Source organism: Macaca mulatta, chromosome 7 (assembly GCF_049350105.2).
Source record: "Macaca mulatta isolate MMU2019108-1 chromosome 7, T2T-MMU8v2.0, whole genome shotgun sequence".
Taxonomy (NCBI): Eukaryota; Metazoa; Chordata; class Mammalia; order Primates; family Cercopithecidae; genus Macaca; species Macaca mulatta.
In genome coordinates this window covers 114,712,601-114,731,976 of record NC_133412.1, presented here as the reverse complement: position 1 = coordinate 114,731,976, position 19,376 = coordinate 114,712,601, and positions in this window count along the sequence as shown.

Genomic DNA, 19,376 nt, shown 5'->3' with positions numbered 1-19,376 from the left:
AAGCGGTCTTCAAGGGAGTTTTAAAAATGGAAACACAAAAACAATACCTGCTACCACAAAACACACCTAACCACACAGCCCACAGGCCCTATAAAGCAACCACAAAGTCAAGGTTACAGACTACCAGCTAACTACACGATGACAGGATCCAAACATCATATAACCTTGAAGGTAAACGGTCTAAATGCTCCCACTTTTTTGTTTGTTTGTTTTTTTGAGACGGAATCTCGCTCTGTCACCCGGGCTGGAGTGCAGTGGCGCGATCTTGGCTCACTGCAAGCCCTGCCTCCTGGGTTCACGCCATTCTCCTGCTTCAGCCTCCTGAGTAGCTGGGAATACAGGAGCCCACCACCAGGCCCGGCTAATTTTTTTATTTTTTATTTTTATTTTTGTATTTTTGGTAGAGACAGGGTTTCACCATGTTAGCCAGGATGGTCTCTCCATCTCCTGACCTCGTGATCCCGCTCCTGCTCGGCCTCCTAAAGTGCTGGGATTACAGGCATGAGCCACTGCGCCTGGCTAAATGCCACACTTAAAAGGCAAAGAGTGACAAGTTGTGTATATACATACATATACACTATATATACAGTATACACATACGTATATATTGTATACACATATATATAAATACATACATACATATATATATATAAATGCCCACAGGCTCAAAGTAAAAGAATGAAGAGAGATCTATTATGCAAACAGAAAACAACAAATAAGTGATCACTGTCACTTATTCTTGTACCAGATGAAACAGATTTTAAGCCAACAACAGTAAAACAGGAGGGGAAGGATATTACATAATGATAAGGTGTTCACTTTGACAATTAGTCATAACTATTCTAAATATTTATACACCCATACAACCAGATTAATAAAAAAGTTCTTCTAAACCTATGAAAGGACTTAGCCATACAACAGTAGTGGGGGCCATCAACATCCCACTGACAGTGTTAGATCATCAAGGCAGAAACTAACAAAGAAATTCTGGACTTCAACCCACGCTTGACCAATTTGACCTAGTATACATATACTGAGTACTCTACCAAACATCCAAAATCACAGAATATACAAATATATATTCTTACTTGCACACAGAACATACTCTAAGACCAATCACATTCTCAACCATAAAGCAAGCCTCAATACAATTTTAAAAAATAAAAATCAGACCAAGCATACTCTTAGAACACACTGCAGTAAAATTAGAATTCAGTGCCAACAAGACCTCCCCAAAGCACACAATAACATGGAAATGAAACAACTTACTCCTTAATGACTTTTGGGTAAACATAAAATTAAGTCATGCTTACAAAATTATGTGAAATTAATGAAAACAGAAACAAAGCATACCAAAATCAGTTATTCAGCAAAAACAGTGTTAAGAGTGAAGTTTATTGTGCTAAGTGCCTATGTTGAAAAGTTAGAAAGCTCTTACATTAATGCTCTAACATTACACTTAGAGAAACTAGGAAAACAATAACAAACTTATCTCAAAGCTATCAGAAAAAAATAACTAATTAAATCAGAGGAGAGCTGAACAAAATTGAGAACCAAAATTCATACAAAAAAATCAAAACAAAAAGTTGGTTTTTTGAAGGGCTAAGCCAGATTCTTAGGTCACTAGCTGGATTAACAAAGAAAAACAAGAGAAGATCCAAATAAACACCATCTAAAATGAAAAAGTTGACATTACAATTGAACATATAGAAATACAACAGTATTTGTATTTCAAATCCCCAGAGGCTGTCGTGAACACTTCTATGCAAACCAACTGGAAAATCCAGAGATAATGGATAAATTAAATTCCTGGAAAAACACAACCTTCCAAGACTAAACCAGGAAGAAATGAAAACATTAAATAGATCAATGAGTTCCAAAATTGAATCGGTGATTTTTAAAAAATGTCAACAACAACAAAGACAACAACAAAAAGCCCTGGACCAGATAGATTCACTGCCAAATTTTACCACATGTACAAATAGAAGGTATCAATCCTGCTGGAACTATCCCAAAAAGTCAGGAAAGAACGTCTCCTCGCTAGTTCATTTAATGAAACCAAAATCTTCCTATTACCAAAATCTGTCAGAGACACAAAAAGAAAACTACTGACCAAAATCTCTGATGAATATAGACGCAAAAATTGTCAACAAAATACTTGCAAAATGAATCTAGCAGCACATCAAAAAGTTAATTCACCATAAACAAGTAGGCTTTATCCCTAGGTTATAAGATTGATTCAACATATGCAAATCAACAAATGTGATTCATACATAAACAAAATAAAAAATAAAACCCATATAATCATCTCATTAGATCTAGTAAATGCTTTTGATTAAATCCAAGATCACTTCATTTTACAAAACCCTCAAAAAGTAGGTATCAAAAGAACAGACTTCAAAAGAGTAAGAGCCATCTATGCCAAACCAACAGCCAACAACATACTGAATGGGAGAAAGCTGAATGAATTCTCTTTGAGAAATGTAACAAGACAAGGATACTAACTCTCACCACTCCTTTTCAATATAGTACTGAAAGTTCTAGCCAGGACAGTCAAGAAAGAGAGAGAAATAAAAGACATCCTAATAGGAAAAGAAGTCAAACTACTTAATGTTGTGGACACTGTGATTTGATACCTAGAAAACACTAAAGAATCTATGAAAAGTCTTCTGGAACAGATACAATATTTCAATGAAGTTTCAGGATACAAAATCAATTTTAAAAGTTAGTGATATATCTATACATTTATAATGTTCACGCTGAGAGTCGAATCAAGAACACAATCACTTTTACAATAGCCAAAAAAAAAAAAAAAAAAAATTCTAAGCATATATGTAACCAAGGAGGTCAAATATCTCTACAAGTAGAATTACACAACATTGCTGAAATAAATCAGAGATAATACAAAAAATGAAAAAAAATCTATGCTCATGGATTGGAAGAATCGATATTTTGAAAACTACCATACTGCCAAAAGCAATTGCCAGATTCAATGCTATTTGTATCAAACTACCATTGTCATTTTTCACAGAACTAGAAATTAAACTATTATAAAATTCATATGGAAACAATAAAAACTATATGATAAGGATACAGTAACTCAAACAGCATTATACTGGTACAAAAATAGACTTATAGAACAATGTGAAATTCATGAATTATTGCTCATGAATTAAGCTGCACACCTATAGCCATCTGATCTTTGACAAAGTGGACACAAACAATAAAGAAAAGACTCCTTATTAATAAAGCCTGCTGAGATAGGTCACTATGAAAAGGAAGAATGAAACTGGAACCCCTCCTTTTACCATATATAAAAATTAACTCAAGATGATTAAGGATTTAAATGTAAGACCTCAACCTATAATAATCCTAGAGTAGACCTAGGAAACATCATTCTGGACATGGCAAATTATTTATGACTATGTTATGAATAGCCATATAACAAAAACAAAAATTGACAAATGGAACCAAATAAACTAAACAACTTCTCCACAGCAAAAGAAACTATCAACAGTGTAAACAGACTATCTACAAAATGGGAGAAAATATTTATACACAAAGCATTCAACGGAGGTCTTTTATCCAGACCTTGTAAGAAACTTAAATAATTGAAAAAGCAAAAAACAAGTAACTGTGTTATAAAATGGATGAAATATATGAACAGACAGTTCTCAAAATAAGACATACAGATGGCCTACAAACAGCTGAAGCAATGCTCCACATCACTCAGCATCAGATAAATGCAAATCAAAAACAAAAAAAAGATACCATCTCACACCAGTCAGAAGGGTATTATAAAAAATGTCAGAAAACGACAGATGCTGGTGAGACTGCAAAGGAGAGGGAACATTTATACACTTTCGGTGGGAATGCAAATAAGTATAGCCACTGTAGAAAGCAGTTTGGAGTTTTCTCAAATAACTTAAAACAGAACTACAATTCAACCCAGTAAGCCCAATACCAGATGTATATCTTAAAGAAAATACATCATCCTATCAAAAAGATGTATGAACTTGCATATTCATTGCAGCACTATTCACAATAGCAAAGACATGGAATCAGCCTTGGTGCCCATCAATGGTGGATTAGATAAAAAAAATGTGGTATATATATACACCCTGGAATACTACACAGCCATAAAAAAATAGTGTTTACAGCAACATGGGTGCAGCTGGAATCCATTATCCTAAATAAAGTAAAGCAGAAAGAGAAAACAAAGTACTACATGCTATCACATATAAGCGGGAGCTAAGCATTGTGTACTTGTGAACATAAAGATGGAAACAATAAAAACTGGGGACTACTGAGTAGAGAGGAAGGGAGAGGGGTAAGAGTTGAAAAGTAACTATCATGTATGATGCTGAGTGCCAGGGTAATGAGATCATTTGTATCCAAATGCCAGTACCATGCAATATAGCCAAATAACAAACTTGCACATGTTCTCTCTTAATCTAAAATAAAAGTTAAAAAATATATAAATTACCTAAGAGAAATTACAGTGGACTTGTCATCAGAAATCATGAAATCAAGAAGAGCATGGAATGAAATATTTAAAGTGTTGAAAGGACAACTCAACAACCTAGAATTATATATCCAGTAATATTGTCCTTTATAAATGGAGAAACAAAGGTTTTCTAAGACAAAAATAAAAAAAAAAAACCCTGTAGGATTTGTCAGGAAAAAAAAGTTAAAGGAAATCTTTTCAGGGAGAAAGAAATGATAACGTTGAGAAACATGGTTTTACATAAACGGAGAAAGAATGTTAGATAAGGAATATGTAAAAGTAAGTAAAGTATTTTATTTTTCTCATTCTTAATTTATCTTTTGAACCTCTGGATTCAAAACAGTAATAGCAACAATCTATTGGGTGATGATAGTGTACTGATAAAGGAAATAAATCAAATCAATATTTATAAAAACTGGGGAAAACAATTAGGAATATTCTGTTACAAATTACCTGCACTACACCTGAAGCTCTATACTATTATTTGAAGGTAGACTTAAATGATCTAAAAAGACATATTGGAAACTTTAGTGCAATGACTAAAACATTCTTTTAAAATATGATTGATACAATAAGATATGAGATAAATGGAAACATATAAAACATTCAATTAAAACCAGAAAAGACAAAAAAGAACAAAAATAAGAAAAGTAACGACTATTAAAAAGTTATAAATATGGTAGATATGAATGTGACTATCACTTAAAATGTGACTAATTGAAATGTAACTATTAAACAACTGAGGTTGGCAGATTATATAATAAAACAATAATCAACTGTATGCTGTAGGCAAGAAACCCAGTTAAAATATAAAGACTCAAGTTAAAAATAAAGGGATAGAAAAATATATACTACTGGTAAAATTGAAAGGATGAAGTAGCAAAATTAATTTCAGACAAAGAAAACTTCAAGATAAAGAAAATTATCAGGAATAAAGAGAGGTATTACGTATCAATAAAGGAGTCAGTTCTCCAAGATTATAAACAATACTGTGTATATTCCTCACAGTAGTGTCAAAATAAGAAAAAACTGATAAAACTGCAAAGAGAAATTCACAAATACACTATTATCACTAGAGACATCAACAACCCTCATTCAGTAATGCAAAGAAAAAACAAGCAGAAAATCAGTAAGAATAAAGTTGACCTAACTGGTATGATCAATCAACTCACATCCATTTTGTATTCTCTGAATGCTTCATCCAAGAACAGCTTATATGCACATTCTTTTTTTTTTTTTTTTTTTTTTTTTTGAGACGGAGTCTCACTGTGTCACCCAGGCTGGAGTGCAGTGGCGCGATCTCGGCTCACTGCAATCTCTACCTCCCGGGTTTACCCCATTCTCCTGCCTCAGCCTCCGAGTAGCTGGGACTACAGGCGCCCGCCACCTCGCCCGGCTAGTTTTTTGTATTTTTAGTAGAGACGGGGTTTCACCATGTTAGCCAGGATGGTCTCGATCTCCTGACCTCGTGATCCACTCGCCTCGGCCTCCCAAAGTGCTGGGATTACAGGCTTGAGCCACCGTGCCCGGCCCCATATGCACATTCTTAAACTCAGTATTAAGTACTCACCAAGCCAGACCACATTCTGGATATAACACATACTTTATCAAATTTTTAAAACATATATAGAAATCATACAAAGTATATTTTCAGACCACAGGGGTATAGAAGTAGATATCACTAACAGAAAGATACCTAGAAATTCCCAATATATTAAACAAAATTCAAACATGCTTTAAATAATACATGGGTCACAAAAGTCTCAAGATACATTGATATATATTTTGAATGAGATGGGAGGAAGAGCAAGATGGCTAAATAAAAGACTTGACTGATAGTCCTCCCTGCAAGAACGCCAAATTTAACAATTATCCACACAAAACATTTACTTCCTTAGAACCAAATATAAGGTGAACAATCGTGGTACCTGGTCCTAACATCATTTCAAGGAAAAAGGCACTGAAGGGGCTTGAAAAGACATTTTTGAATCATCTACACCATCCTATCCTCATCCTACAGTATCAGCAGTGTGGCATAGGGAGAAAATCTGTGTGTTTTGGGGAGGGAGAGCACAGTGATTGTGGGACTCTGCATTGGAATTCAAAGCTGCCCCGTCACAGCAGAAAGCAACATGGAGCAAAACTTAGCCAGCTTCCACAGAGGGAGCATTTAGACCAGCCCTGGCCTGAGGCAAATTGTCCACCTCACAGTCAGAACCTGAGTTTTGGTAAGCCCCACCGCTGAAAGATTCTGGGGTCCTAAATAAATTTGAACGGCAGTCTAGGCAAAAAGAACTGCAATACCTGGGAAAGTCCTGGTGCCATGCTGGGCTCAGAGTCAGTGGACTTGGAGAGGACATGAAATAATGAGATACCAGCTGGGGTAGCAAAAGAAGTGATTGGAAAGGAAGCTGTTTTCACGAAGATCAACAAAATTAAATATAACATAGAGAAGGAATTCAGAATCCTATTAGATAAATTTAACAAAGAGACTGAAATAATTAAAAAGAATCAAGCAGAAATTCTGAAGCTGAAAAATGCAATTGACATATTAAAGAATGCATCAGAATCTTAACAACAGAACTACTCAAGCAGAAGAAAGAATTAGAGAACATGAAGACAGCCTATTTGAATGCACACAGAGGAGAAGGATGAAAAAAATAAGAATTTAAAAATAATAAGGAATGCCTCCATGATCTAATAGCCTTAAAAGGACACACCTAAGAGTTGTTGGCCTCAAAGAGAAGGTAGAAAGGAAGATCAGAGTAGTAGAGTAGAAAGTTCATTCAAAGGAATAATAACAAATTATTCCCCAAATCTAGAAAAGTGTATCAATATTCAAGTGAAAGAAGGTTACAGAATACCAAACAGATTTCACTGAAATAAGACTACCAAAAGAAATTTAATAATAAAACTTCCAAAGATCAAAGATACAGAAAGGATCCCGAAAGAAGCAAGAGAAAAGAAACAAATAACATGCAAAGGAGCTCCAGTACGTCTGACAGCAGTCTTAGCAGAATGATGATAGGTCAAGAGAGAGTGGCATGTTTAAAGTACTGATGGAAAAATATTTTATCCAAGAATAGTATATCCAGCAAAAATATCCTTCAAACATGAGAGAGAAATACTTTCCTAGACACATGAAAGCTGAGGGATTTCATCAACACTAGACTTGTTCTACAAAAAATGCTAAAGGGAGTTTTCAGTCTGAAAAAAAAGGGACATTAATGAGCAATCAAAAATCATCTGAAGTTACAGAACTTACTGGTTATAGTAAGTATGCAGTAAAACACAGAATACTATAACACCATAATTATGAGGTAAAAACTACTCATATCTTAAGTAGAAAGACTAAAACATGAACTGATAAAAAACAATAGCTACAAGACTTGTTCAAGACCAGACAACTTAATAAGATATCAATAAAAACAACACAGTGTTAAAAAGCAGGGAGATGGAGATAAAGTTAAAATTTTTACTAGTTTTCTCTTTGCATATTAGTTTATTTGTTTATGCAATCAATGTTAAGTTGTCATCAGTTTAAAATAATGTGTTATAAGACGTTTTTTGCAAGCCTCATGGTAACATCAAAAAGCACACAACAGATACATATTAAATAGAAAACAAGAAATTAAAACACATTACCTGAGAAAATCACCTTCACAAAAAGAAAGCTTAGAAGGAAAGAAAAAAGGAAGACAAGACCACAAAACAGCCAGAAAATAAAAAAACAAAATGGTAGTAGTAAATCCTTAGTTATCAACAATAACATTGAATATAAATAGACTAAACTCTCTAATAAAAATACATAGAGCATTTGAATGCATAAAAAACAAGACCCAATGATTGTTGCCTAAAAGAAACACACCTAACCTGTAAAGAAAAACATAGACTGAAAACTAAGGGATGAAAAAAAGATGTTCTATACAACCAGAAACCACAAAAGAGCAGGAGTAACGACACTTATATCAGACAAAATGATTTAAAGCAAAAACTATAAAAAGAGACAAATAATATCAATTTACAATGATAAAGAGGTCAATTCCACAAGAGGATATAACAATTTTAAATACATATTCACACAACACTGGAGCACCCGTATATATAAAGCAATCATTATTAGAACTAAAGAGAGAGAGGGTCCCCAATATAAAAATAGCTGGAGACTTCAACACTTCATTTTTACCATTGGACCGATCACCCAGACAGAAAAGGAACAAACACTGGAATAAATTGCACTATAGACTAATGAACCTCATAGATATTTACAGAACATTTCATCCAATAGCTGCACAATATACATGCTTCTCCTCAGCACGTGGATCGTTCCTAAGGAAAACATGTTAGGCTACTAAACAAGTCTTAAAAAATTCAAAAAAATTAAAATCATACCAAGTATTTTCTGTCCTGTCCTTTGCAGACATGGATGGAACTTGAGGTCATTATGTTAAGTCAGATAAGCTAGGCACAAAAAGACAAACTTTGCAAGTTCTCAGTTATTTGTGGGAGCTAAAAATCTTAAAACAATTGAACTCATGGAGAGTATAGAATGAAGGTTACCAGAGTCTGGTAGACTCTGGTAGAGGGTGGGAGTGGGGCTGATTAATGTGTACAAAAATGTAGTTAGGTAGAAAGAGTTAGATCTAGTATTTGATAGCACAACAGAGTGACTTCAGTCAACAACAATTTATCTTACATTTAAAAATAACTAAAATAATATAATTGTATTTTTTATAACACAAAGGATAAGTGCTTGAGGTGCTGGATACTCCATATACCCTGACATGATTATTACGCATTAAATGTGTTTATCAAAATATCTCATGTACCCCATAAATATATATATAGCTATTATGCAGCCACAAAAATACAAAAAGTAATAAAATTTTAATGAAATAAAATGAAAATACAACTTATATAAGTAGTGCTTAAACAGAAATATATAGCACTAAATGGAATTTATTAAAATAGAAAGACCTAAAATCAATAACCTAAGTTTCCACTTCAGAAAATAGAAAAAGAAAAGCAATTTAAGCATAAAGCAAGCAGAAGAAAGGCAATAATAAAAATTAGTGCAGACATTAATGAACTTTCAAACAGAATATCAACACAGAAAATCAAGAAACCAAAAGCTGTTTCTCTTACAGGATTAGTAAATTGGTAAATTTCTAACAAGGTTAACGAAGGAAAAAAAACAGAGAAGATACAAATCATTAATATTAGCAATGAAAGAGGGATTATCATTATTCATTCTGTGAACGTTAGAGGTTTTTAAAGAACACTATAAACAACTATATGCTCATGAATTTGATAAATTAAACTGATCAATTTCTTGAAAGAAACATACTACCTAAACTCACACAAGGTGAGATGGAAAATCTAAACAGGCCCACATCAATTAAGGGAATTGAATCAATAATAACCTTGCAAAAACAATTGCACGAGGCTTACAAAGTTTCACTACCAAACAAGGAATACATGATATCAATTCTCTACAATCTCTTCCAGAAAATTATAGCAGAGATAACACTTCTACATCATTCTATGAGGTCAGCATCACCTGAATATCAAAATCAAATAAAGTTATTAAACACAAGGCAAACTACAGATATCTCCCATGAATATAGAAAAAAATTATCAATGAAATATTAGTAAATCAAATATAATTATGTATACAAATTATATATACTATGACCAAGATTTACTCCAATATTGCAAGGTGGGTTCAAAATTGTTAAAGTCAATAATTGTAATCTCCTATATCAACAAGCTAAAGAAGAAAATTTATATGATCATATCCACTCATGTCAAAAATGTTGAAAAATTTAACATCTATTTTTGATAATAACTCTCAGAAAACTAAAAACCACATCACAAAACCTACAGTTAAGATCGTACTTAGTGGTGAGTAGTTGGACACTTTCTCCCTACGATTAGGAAAAATGTAAGGACGTACTCACTGCTATTGAACTTTACAGGTGAAGTTGAAGTCCTAGCTAGTGGAATAAGACAAGAAAAAGAAATAATAGTTATAAACATTGGAAAGGAGGAAATAAAACTGTCTTTTTAAACATATGACATTATTGTATATGTAAAAACTTTAAAAGAATCAACAGAAATCTTCCTGGAATTAATAAACGAGTTTAGCAGGATGGCAAAATTCAGGGTTAATATGTAATGTTAGTTGTTCTGCTATATACTAGCAACAATGAACAAATGAATTGGAATTTTAATAAAACTCGTTTTATTCAGCATGAAGAAAATTTTACACTTAGGTATAAATCTAACAAAGTGTATACAGAGCCTAAAGGCTGAAAACTAAATATCATTGATTGAAGAAACCAGAGTACCTAAACATATTGCATGCACATGGATTGAAGGAATCAATAAAATTAACATACGTCTTCCCAACATAAGGTATCATTCAATTCAATCCATCCAAAATCCAAGAAATTTATACTTTAGATATAAATAGTTTCTATCATTTATATGAAAAAGCAAAAGACCTAGAATAGCCAGCACAGTAGTGAAGAAGAACAAATTTGAATGACTCACAATACCTGTATTCATTTTCTCTTGCTGCTGTAGCAAATTACCACAACATTGGTGGTTTTAAACAATGATTTTTATGATCTTAGAATTATAAAGGCCAGTAGTCTCAAATGAGTCTTGCTGGGCTAATGTCAAGGTATCCGTAAGGCTGTGCTCCTTTTGAAGACCCTAGGGAAGAATCTATTTCCTTGCCTTTTCAAATCTTAAAGAATACCTTCATTTATTAGATATTGTGGCTCTGTCTGCTTCTAAAGCCAGCATTTTTTTTTTTTTGCCAATTCATTTTCAAACTACATTATTCTGAAAGTAATATTTCAGTCTGCCCCTTCCACATAAAAGGACAGTGTAATAACATTATGCATCCCTAGGTAAACTAGATTAATAGATAAAGACTAACATTTGAAGTTTCAGGAGACACAATGCTTCTACACATGTGTACAGGAGTTGGACATTAGTTAAATGAATAATGGACACTAGAAGCTAGATATCTCACTGTTTGAGTGGGTAGTTATAGATAAGCAAGGGTAGGACACTAGAATAATCTGTGAGCTAACACTGGAGACATCAGTATGAACTCATGTTTAACTGATTATAGACATAAACGGTTACATGTATAAATACTTAGAGTTATGAATACATTCATGGATTGGTATATATTAGTGTATTTTCTTGCTCTGTCAGGTGTGTGGGCCAAGAAACACAGATAGTTTAGTGGCAATGAACACACCATATACCCAGATCTTGGTTTCTAATAACATTATCCAATAAAAGGAATCTTTGGAAAAATGACTAATTATAGGATTGGGACATGATACAGATAAGATTAACCTGGAGCATCTTGTTGTTCCAGGAGGTAAGAATTTACTAAAACAAATAAGCAAACAATTAAAAATCCACAATGGTGAAACACAGAGGCCAACTGAAAAATGGCCAAAGCTAGAACAATTTGATTAAGAGAATAAACAGAGTCATATTGGATTATAACCCACCCCCAAAGTAAGTACCCATGAGTCCTAGTATAAACAATTATTGGATAAACAAATGGGTGAGAACAGAGAAATAATCTGCAGAAAAATTACAAATAATTTATGTACGTAACCCTCCCTCAAGGAGGTCAAGCTAACGCCATACTCTTTAAGTTGAATTTTGCATAGTGACGTCTTTCCCAAAAGTACTGTGTGAAAAGGGAGATAAAGAATAACTTAAAAGTGGAGAGACTTGATGAACACTATCTCAGCCGGGTGTTCAAAGTTAACATTTCCAGTGATAAATCATGTTGGCACTATATATCCTTGATATGATGTGATCATATGGCACTTTCCCACCGTAGTCTTTCTCTACAAAATATATAACCCCAATCTAATATTCATAAAAACATCCAACAAATCCTAATTGAAAGGCATTCTACAAAATTTCTGACCTGTACACTGCAAAAATGTTAAAGTCATCAATAAAGGAAATCTGAGAAACTGTTAGAGACCAGAGGAGTCTCTAATACATTATGTAAAAACAAAATAAGTATAAATGGAGAATCAGATTTTAATAATTAATAATGTACCAATATCAGTTAATTAACTATAAAAAGTGTACCTCCCTAATATAAGATGTTAGTAAGAGGTGGAATTGTGTGTGGAATACATGTCTCTGTACTGTCTTCACAGTTTTCCTGTAAATTTAAAACTGTTCTAAAATTAAAAAATAATATTAGTTTTTTGTTATGAGTTAATGGCTTGCCTTGGGCCTGTAACACATACTTTCATCCTAAATCTTTTTTCTCCAATGTAAAGATAATTGCCTTATTTTTTTTCTACAATCTAGTTGCTATGTAGGGAATAAATTCCTCATTCCCACCTTTGTTATGTTATTAAATGTGAAAGGTAGTGTTATTTTTTTCCCCTTAGACTCAATTCTTGTTTCATATTAAAATAAGCTTTCTACTTCTAGGAAAATGGATATTAATTAGAAAGTAAAGTTAAACTTTAGTCCTTACTCTTTTACCAACTAGATATTTGACTTGGATAAGTAATTTGGCACTGAGGAAGCATCTCCAAATTTTTAAAATCTACCTTTTACTCTCTGTTTATTTAAATCCTATTCAAAATAAATCTATGTGTATTAAAAACATATATTCTAAGGGAGAATTAATTCATATAATATATACCTGCCTCTACAAAATCACTATAACTATTTAGTCTGTGCAGATTTTTAGGCTTTCTGAAATATCAAAGATAGTGTGGATAGCTCCAACCTAATGTGAAGAGTCCACAGAACCCAAACAAGAAACTGTAGTAGTAAATGACCTCATGTTCAATAATTCTACTACATAATTACTAGTTTAAATGAATATTAGTTAATATTTATATTAATATTTAGACTTATGCATGCCCAATGTAGTAAAAAACTTTCTAATACATCTGGGCTGCATAAAGCCAAGGGTCCTTTGCTGCTTTGCCACTCTGGTACTTACTCAACTGGCTGGCTGCTAACACATCCAATAAACACATGAGTACCCTGGGATATAAAAATAAAAAGACAACAGATCTCACTCTCAGGTCAAAGGAATCAAAATGAATTAAAAGACTTGTTTATATGGCCACATATCCTTCCATGGTTATTTCTCTATCTCCATCAGTTCTGCTCTGATCTTAGTTGTTTCTTTTCTTCTGCTAGCTATTTAATTTGTTTGCTCTTGCTTCTCTAGCTCTTTTAATTGGGATGTTAGGGTGTCAATTTGCAATCTTTCTAGCTTTCTAATGTAGGCATTGAGTGCTATAAATTTCCCTCTTAACACTACTTTAGCTGTATCTCAGAGATTTTGGTACATTGTCTCTTTGTTCTCATTAGTTTCAAAGAACTTCTTGATTTCTGCCTTAATTTCATTATTTAGCCAGGAGTCATTCAAGAGCAGGTTGTTCAATCTCCATGTAGTTGTGTGGTTTTGAGTGAGTTTCTTTATCCTGAGTTCTAATTCGATTGCACTGTGGTCTGAGAGACTGTTTGTTATAATTTCAGTTCTTTTACATTTGCTAAGGAGTGTTTTGCTTCAAATTATGCTGTCGATTTTAGAGTAAGTGCCATGTGGCACTGAGCAGAATGTGTATTCTGTTGATTTAGGGTGGAGTCTGTAAATGTCTGTTAGGGCCACTTGATCCAGAGCTGAGTTAAAGTCCTGAATATCCTTGTTAATTTTCTGTCTCTTTGATCTGTCTAATAATGACAGTGGGGTGTTAAAATATCCAAGTATTATTGTGTGGGAGTCTACGTCTTTTGGGGGGTCTCTACGAACATGTTTTATGAATCTGGGTGCTCCTGTATTGGGTGCATATGTAGTTTGGATAGTTAGCTATTCGTGTTTAATTGATCCCCTTACCATTATGCAATACCCTTCTCTGTCTTTTTTGATCTTTGTTGGTTTAAATTCTGTTTTGTCAGAGATTAGGACTGTAACCTATGTTTTGTTTTGTTTTGTTTTGTTTTTTTCTTGGTAAAGTTTCCTCCATCACTTTATTTTGAGCGTATATGTGTCTTTGCACTTGACATGTGTCTCTTGGATACAGGACACTGATGAGTCTTGACTCTTTATCCAATTTGCCAGTCTGTGTCTTTATATTGGGCATTTTGCCAATTTACATTTAAGGTTAATATTGTTATGTGTCAATTTGATCTCGTCATCATGATACTAACTGGTTATTTTGCAGGTTAGTTGAGGCCATTTCTTCATAGTGTCATTAGTCTTTATATTTTCATGTGTTTTGCAGTGACCAATACTAGTTTTTACTTTCCATATTCAGTGCTTCCTTCAGGAGCTCTTGCAAGACAAGCCTGGTGGTGATTAATTATCTCAGCATCTGCTTGTCTGAAAAATATTTTATTTCTCCTTCACTTATGAAGCTTAATTTGGCTAGATATGAAATTCTAGGTTGAAAATTGTTTTCTTTAAGAATGTTGAATATTGTTCCTCACTCTCTTCTGGCTTGTAAGGTTTCTGCTGAGAGATCTGCTGTTAGTCTGTTGGGCTTCCATTTGTAGGTAACCTGGCCTTTCTCTCTGGCTGCCCTTAACATTGTTTCCTTCATTTCCACCTTGGAGAATCTGATGATTATATGTCTTGGGGTTGATTTTTCTCATGGAGTATCTTAGTGGGGTTCTCTGTATTTCCTGAATTTCAGTGTTGGCCAGTGTTGGCCTGTCTTGCTAGCTTGGGGAAGTTTTTCAGGATAATATCCTGATATGTGCTTTCTAACTTGGTTCCACTCTTTCTGTCTCATTCAAGTACTCCAATCAATCATAGGTTCACTGTTTTTACATAATCTCATCACTATATATTTTACAGTGGTGAAAGAGTTTATTTTCAATGGCTTTTCTAGTAAGTTTAATTATAATCAGAATTTCTATAGTATTCCAAAGTAGAATTTTCTTTTATTTGTTATCAGGACCCAAGTGTCACAAATTCCTAGGACTAGTTATTATTTTATCTGAGTAATTAATCTAGCTTTAATTTAATTTTAATTTTTAATACATAGGTAATGTGCAAAAATTAAGTGTTTTAATTTTCACAAGATAGTAAAAAAAATTACATGTATTATGTATGATATGCTCCTTTCTACTAGAAAATATCTATACTACTACTATATGAGATAGCAAAAACATTATATTCTAATAATAGTAACAATAATAATTTTCTAGATCTTTCTGTTTTCAGAAAATTATTATTTTAAAATTAATAGTTTAATAAAATTGAATCTTATTTTGCTTCACAGTTATGAGTCACTTTTACCATAGAGAAATAATACCTAGTATGTTTATTCCAACAGGTAAAATTTCTAAAATAAACTTTATTTTTAATCTTGTACAAACATTTTACAAAATAAAATGAATTATCTTCATTTCTATTTCTACTTCTAATTTTTCTTATATCAGTTATGTATTGCTAGAGTAAATACCCGTGGTAATATAACATTAGAAGCTTATTATATCTTATCTCTGAGTTCTTCATGCTAACTATTTTTACTATCTGTACTGTTTACAGGTGTTGATCAGTTTAGATCATCCAGATGATGTCTGGTTGGAAATCTGAGGAAAATATTACGTGGTCTTAGGAAGAAACCATTGAATGTGAGCATGTTATTATAAGAAGGGCTTTCTTAGTTCACATTAATCCTTGTGCTGTTTAAATCCTTCCTTGGAACTATTCCTTTAGTGTGAACCACTATAATATTTTGCCTTTTAAAGCTGTTTCATTTAAAAAAGAGATTTTAATATACTCTGTTAAATCAACCAAAAAGCCCTCTATCTTTGTATACTACTTCTTTCTTTCTTTCTTTTTTTTTTTTTTTTTTTTTTTTTAGATTAAGATTCTTACTTTTTGTTTCACTGGTTGAAGGTGTCTTGAGGAAAACATGAAATGTGTTAGAGAAAGTGTTTTAGTTGTTTCTAAGATGTCTTCTTCCTCAAACCCCAGCTCGGTACCTCCTACCCCTATGGTGAAAACAATACCATATAAGGGAATATGTTTCTTCTGCCTTGTATAATCTAGGCCATCTTAAATAGGAACGATGTCTAACCATGTTAAACACTGCTGTCTACATGGGTTTTCCCATTATTCCCTTCAGTGCATTTTGGAGCAGACTATTTATCATATCTGCGCCCCATTCCCTGGTAAGTACATTAGCGCAGTGCTTTTCAAATTTTATCTGCTTAAAAAAAAGATTCAAATTCAGTACATTCAGGATGAGATCTGACACACCTTATTTCTAACAAACTCTTATATATAAGACTGGTGACTGGAGAACAAAATTTTGAATATGAAGGCAAGTTTATTATATTAAAGCCTGAGAAAGTCCTATAGCAAAAAAATTACTGTCTAATTTTTTCTCTCCTAACATTTATCTTAACCTGGAACAATAATGTTTATATTCCTGAAATACTTCTTGACACCTCAAGGAACTAATGTTCCACAGAAAACATTTTGAAATATATCCCTCTATCAGTGGTTCTCAACCTTTAGAGTGCATTAGAGGCTGGGAGTTCAAGACCAGGTTGGGCAAAGTAGGAGAACCCTGTCTCTATAAAACATTAAAAAATTAACCATGCATGGTGGTGTGCACCTGTAGTTCCAGCTACTTGGGAGGTTGAAGTGGGAGAATACCTTGATCCTGGGAGGTTGAGGTTGCAGTGAGCCAAGATTGACCTACTGCACTTCAGTCTGGGTGACAGATTGAGACCCTGTCTCAAAAAAAGAAAGAAAAGAAAGAACAACAATGAAGCACCAGAAATTTTTCTTGCATATAACTTGCAAGAGTTGAGTGGGCATAAAGAACTGTGTCCTCCAAATATCAGGATTTCTATTCTGATCACTGATTGTTGCTTCTGATTACAGAGCTGTACACAAAGAGGCATCAGCCATTATTGTTGCACCTCCCCCCCGTTATTGCAAGCCCCTCCTTCATTAGCTGAAGTAACTCCCAAAGGACTAAAAGGGCTGGTGCTCCTCTCTATGCCACCCCCAAATTAATTTTTCTCAGAACCTGAAATTAAAAACTAGAACATTCAAAAGCAGCTGCATATGCTAAGGAAATTATAAAATGTGGATGCCCGGGGGAAGGCAGAGGCCCAGAAAAAATCTGAGAAAACCTTGAGTTTATACCTCAGGTTGATCTTTAGCACAGGGAGAGTTTACAACAATTAAAAAAAATCAAAAAACAAAAAAATCACAGCAAACCCAGAGGGAAGGGGAAATCTGATTTACAGGATTACCACATTATTAAATTCCACTGTCTAGTTTTCTGCAACAAACAAACAGAATCACAAGGTATAGAAAGAAACAGGGAAATATGACCCATTCAAAGAAACAAAAATAAATGATTTTTTTTTTCTAAAATACACTTGATGGTGAATCTATTGGAAAAGGACTTTAAAACAACTGTATTAAAGATGTTCAAAAAACTAAAAAATGAGAAGAAGCTCAAGAAAATTATGCATTAACAAAATGTTAATATCAATAAAGATAAACTATATAAAGAAAACAGAAAGAAATTCTAGAACTGAAAAGTATAATAACCAAAATAAAAAATTTACTTGAGTAACTCAAAGAAATATGTAAACAGGCAAAAGATAGAATCAGTAAACTTGAAGATAGAACAATAAAAATTGCCAGTCTAAGGAACAAAAACAAACAAAAACATTGAGGAAAAGTGAACATAGCAAAAGGTGCTTGTGGGACAACATCTTGCAGACAACATTTGCATTTTGAGAATTTCAAGAGGGGAAGAGGAAAAGAAAAGGGCAGAGAAAGTATTTGAATAAACAACGGCCCCAACTCCCCAAATTCAATGAAAGACATGAATATAAACATCCAAATATTGCAATGAACTTCAAGAAGAATAATCAGAAAAAGATCCACACTAGAGACATTATACTCAAACAGTCAAACCCCAACGAGTTAATTTTGAAAGGAGCAAGAGATAAGTGAATCATTATATATATCAGGACCTCACTAAAATTATCTGCAAATTTCTCTTCAGAAATTTTGGAGACCACAAGGCAGTGGAATGATTTATTTCAGATATTAAAAGAAAAAAAATGTCAACTAAGAATCCAATATCTGGCAATATTGTTCTTCAGAAGTGAGAAAAAAATCAAGACATGACGAGATAAACAAAAGCTGAGAAATCTTATTATTAGACTTATTCTGCAAAAAATGCTAATGATCATCATGCAGGTTGAAATGAAAGAACACTTTAGAGTAAATGGAAGCAATCAGGAGAAGTAAAGATCTTAGCCAAATAAATATATGAATAATTGTAAAAGCTAGTATTATTGTAACAAGGGTGTGTAACTCCAGTTTTTTTTTTTTTTTCTGCATGATTTAAGCAATTAATACATTTTTCAAAACCCAAACACTTATTAGTTTCAGAGATAGTATTTGTAACTTTACTTGGTAGCTTTACCTTTGTATTTCACATAATTTAAAAGTTTAATACATTTTAAAATTATTAGTTTATGTTTTTGGACACAGCATATAAAGGTACAATTTTGAGACATCAACAACTGACAAGGGTGTAAACAGAGTTATCAAAGGAATAGGGTTTTGGTATGTTACTAAAGTTAGGCTTGTAATTATTCAAATTAGAGCATTCTACCTTTCAGCTGTGAAATACCCATGAAAACCACAAAGAAAATATCTTCAAAATAGGTACAAAATAAAATAAGGAAGGAATCTAAATGCTTAACTACAAAAAATATTAAACACACAAACAAATAAAACAATAATGCAGGAAATGAGAAAAATAACACCATATGGAAAACAAATACCAAA